The 4,180-nt window shown below is 30.6% G+C and overlaps 1 long non-coding RNA gene across 3 annotated transcripts; it reads left to right on the top strand.

The window, feature by feature from the left end:
* The first annotated feature begins 1,301 nt into the window (after nucleotides 1-1,301).
* On the top strand, nucleotides 1,302-3,975 carry LOC125418823 (uncharacterized). 3 transcript variants are annotated; one of them, XR_009639240.1, is made up of 2 exons: nucleotides 1,302-1,918; nucleotides 3,636-3,975. It is a non-coding gene; the product is annotated as an uncharacterized LOC125418823 (long non-coding RNA). The 3 variants fall into 3 exon arrangements; XR_007237840.2 differs by having other exon boundaries at nucleotides 3,609-3,975; XR_009639239.1 differs by having other exon boundaries at nucleotides 3,527-3,975.
* The last annotated feature ends 205 nt before the right edge of the window (nucleotides 3,976-4,180 follow it).

Below are 4,180 nucleotides of genomic sequence, written 5' to 3'. Positions count from 1 at the left end.
TACTTTCTAAGTAAATATTCCATTTTCAATTTTTAGACTTTTTAGCACCGAGATCAACATCTCTTTAGAAAACAAATAAAATAAAATAAAATACTCTGTATTATGTATTTTAATAATTTTAATCTCTTGCCATTCAACAAACTAATTCTGGGCGCTAACCTGCATACAAACAGTAATAGGCATCTATAAACGTTTATATGCAGATTAGACGTTCAGTATAAACTGCTCGATGAAAACTGCATAGTAGATTATTTGTATGCATTCATATATTATTATACATGCATGAAAGTTTTAAGCATGTACTGGAGGAGTTACAGATAATTAAAGTGTATATATTAAGGCAGCTTATAAAGGCAGCTTTTTCTTTTTTTGGTAAATATATAAAAAGACAGCTTTGGTAGTTGAATGGAAGACAAGATGCATGTGATATGTAAATATTTATACACACACCAAACTTGCTAATGGAAGTGAAATGGTGTAATAAGTGTGGCAGTTATAGGTATTGAAAGTGGTCACAAGCTCAATCTAATATATAATACTCACTTTATTGTGTACTAACAATGATGACAATGACAAGTTTTTGCTCTTCTTTAATTGTATATAATTTATGTGATTAAGGAATGAACAGCTAGAAGCTAGCCTTAAGTCCAGAAAACTGGTTTTGCCTTTTCTACCTATATATATAAATTTTACATGCTTGCAAACGTGTCAAATATTTATGGGATATATTTTTTTTTTCAAAACAAAAAAGAAAAAAGAAATGAAATGAAGAGAAGAAGGTTAAGTTGGTTATCATATATAGTTTTTACAGATAGTGATGATCTTTCGGCCGTAAAGAAAATTATATTATACTTGCAAGTTGCAAATTATATCCGGAAGAATTCGGATTTTCTATTCATTTTCTCTTTATTTTTATTTTTATATTGTTATGATTTCATCTCATTAACATCAACAAAGAAACAAAATAAAATAAATAAAAAATAATTACTTTTATAAAGATAAAATGTGATTTATTATTGATTAGAAGTAATAAGGACAGATCAAGATCTACATTTATTTTAAAAATCGCTTGGATGACAATAGTATTTTATTATTTTAATAAAAATCTTCATCTCCAATTCAACTAACATTGGTCTCTAATCTAATCATGAAAGAGAAAGCGGTAAAACTAAACAACTAATATATATATATATATATATCAAAATTGTAAAATAGTAATGGGTGTGAAGGATATTGTTTTTACCTTAAGTCGGAAGGCATATATATAATATAGGTGGTGTTTGGGGTGTGGTCCTATTAGTTTCTAGGTGTGACAAGTTGTTTGGACAGCAGAACCTTTTAAGGGGTCCCATACCCAACTAAAAGCCTTTTGATTTCTTTTCTCTCCCACACCCAACTTTGAAACACACACACACACACACACACACCCTCATTTGGCTCCTTTTGTTATAAATGAGTGGGCTTGGAGGATAAAGAATTGCAGATGGGTGTCCCAAATTCTCCATTCTAAGACTACCCCCACCAAATTTCTCACTCCCACTCCCCTCTCTTTCTCTCTCTCACCATTTTTCCTCTGTAGCTTAGGCTCTCCAAACTTCGACATGAGGGAAAAGAAGGTGTGTGTAGAGCAAGATGGAGAAGCAGGGCACGTGCATTACTAACTCATTTGGATTTTTGGGCTTCCATGTATTTTGGCTTCTGGGGATCGGAGAGCGAGAGAGAGAGTTATTGATGCTATGGCTAAAAGGGGTTCCTTAATTATGTTTGTTAGCTTTCAGTGAGTTAGTTCTTCATGTGCCCGTCTTCCCCATCATGACCACTGCACCTTGTACTGTTTTTTCACCTTTCTTAATGATTACCCAGGTGAACAATCATGCAGACAATTCACATCAAGATGGCCAAAATGCTCTATTTTCAGGTGGGTCATCGTTTATATATATATATATATATATATATACTTTTTTCCTTTATTTGCTGTCATATATATTATATTATATATTTACATATACCAACAAAATTTTGCATACTATTTTCTAATTGAAGTAAAAAGCTAGTTTCGTATATGGTTTTCGAAATTCCAGTCCAAGAGAGGATAATTTATCATCAAGACAAAAACTAGTATATGTATTGCAGAAGGATAGCAATTTCTTGAAAAATTTTTGCATCCTTTTATCTTTTTCTTTTTTTTTTCCCTGAAATTGATAGGTTTTTTTGGAAATAGATAAAGTTTTGATTGCTTTTGTCAAGAATGCCACGTTTGTTTAGCCATTGATTGACTGATAATTTGTTGTCATCTTCAAGGAAAAAAAAGAAGAAAAATTTAACTTTTTAAGAATTGAAGGCAGTAGAGTCACCATTCCGCAGCCGTTAAGTTTGATTCCCATATAGTCAAGGTTTAATTATCCTTGTTCTTTGTCTCTAAAACGTGTCTTGATTCACTATTATTTTCAGAAAAATAATGCATGAGGATTATAATGATGTCAAAATTCGTATTTTTTTAGTTGGTAAAAGTATTATACGTTTCTACTAATTAATTCACATTTTCTAATTTACTTTCAGTGACCAATTATACATATATATATATATATATATATTTCACATACTTTCCTTTTTGGGCCTATACTTCGATACTTGTCAAGATGAAATTCAGAAGAAAAATTTGTGTCATAGCTACAGTAGAAATTGAAGGAGATCCAGAATGATTTAAACAACTTCAAAATTAATAAGCGAAAGGGACAGAAACTCTTTCCTGTTCTTTATATACAACAGCTGTTATCTGATACTTTGTACCATGCAAAATAAATGAAGTTTTCAGTTTCAAAAATTTTCTATCGAACACAAGACTATAACTAGATAGCTATTCAGTTTAGTTTGGGCATATAATATTTTGGAAATGAGTAAAGCCCGGCCAACATTTAGCCCTACAGATATTATGTGTGATATTGACATAAAAAAAGAAGACGAAGAAAGTAGCTAGCTAGTCATTAATAGCAAATTTGTTAATACCCAGCAACAAAAACTAAAGAAACAACAGAAAATCTCATTTACTTTCCCTTTTTTCACCGTTCTAAGCCTCAACTTCCTTTGGATTAAGTACTTTATCGTCATTCTGATATTTTGCCAACAGCCTGAGATCCAATTTCAGCTAATATATGAAGCTAGAATTATAGAGCAAATTATTATACAGTTTCCTGAAAAAAGTCATATATAGCTAAGTTTCATGAAATTGGGAAGTAGATACCACCAACCAGGAGACAAGTACAATACTCATATGCATCATCATATCATATCTCTATTAATATACACCGTTTGGCAATTGCTTCTTATCACGTTCGTTTGATAATGATAAACCACATAAGCATTTTTTTTTTTTTTTTTTTTTGATGAATGATAAACTAGCATAAGCTATGTAGCAGTTTAGCACACAAACAACTTATTTTGCTTGTTTTAAGTCAAATTATACCAGCTATTTTTATTTTCATTTTTTCTTTTCCTTTACCTAAATAAGAAACTTTCATTCATTTAGATGCTTTAGTAGTACTGAAGATGGTTTTGCATGGACAAGCAATTTTTTTTCCCCTAATGATTTACTGCAATTCTTACTTAAGAAATTATGGAGTTTGGATGGCTTTCAGCATAAGATGGTTTTTAGCCCCAGTCTCCAATAGTAGGGGTAGATCGAAATTACACTGAAATGACAGAAGGATTTATATACATCATATATATATTTATATATATATAGATATATAAATTTTCCCACTAAGGAGAAGACCTATTCACCGACAAAATTCAAGGTTTGAAAAGGAAAAGGCAAATGAAAAGGGACAGGCATCAATATGATCTTTGGACGGTTCAATGATTTCGCTGAAAAAGTGTAAAAAGTGAGTCAATATTGCTTATTTTGGTGATTTTCATCTTATTCTACTCCAATTTATTGAGTAAAATGAATTTTTATATTTAATCAAGCCAGTATCAGTTTGTAACTTTGCAGTGGCATTTTTAGTTTTTTTTTTTTTTTTTTTTTTTTTCTTCTTAATAAGTTTATAATTAGAGTTTCAGAAGTGAAGGCATAAATGTGAATTTCCTTTTTTCCAATAACATAAATATGATTTAATATAAGATTGTTTAAATTAATTGCATTTCCAAAGGTGAAGGACAACAACTGGTGTGGAACATGCTG

The sequence above is a fragment of the Ziziphus jujuba genome, chromosome 6 (genome assembly GCF_031755915.1).
Source record: "Ziziphus jujuba cultivar Dongzao chromosome 6, ASM3175591v1".
Classification (NCBI taxonomy): domain Eukaryota; kingdom Viridiplantae; phylum Streptophyta; class Magnoliopsida; order Rosales; family Rhamnaceae; genus Ziziphus; species Ziziphus jujuba.
This window is presented reverse-complemented; position numbering and strand designations above follow the sequence as displayed.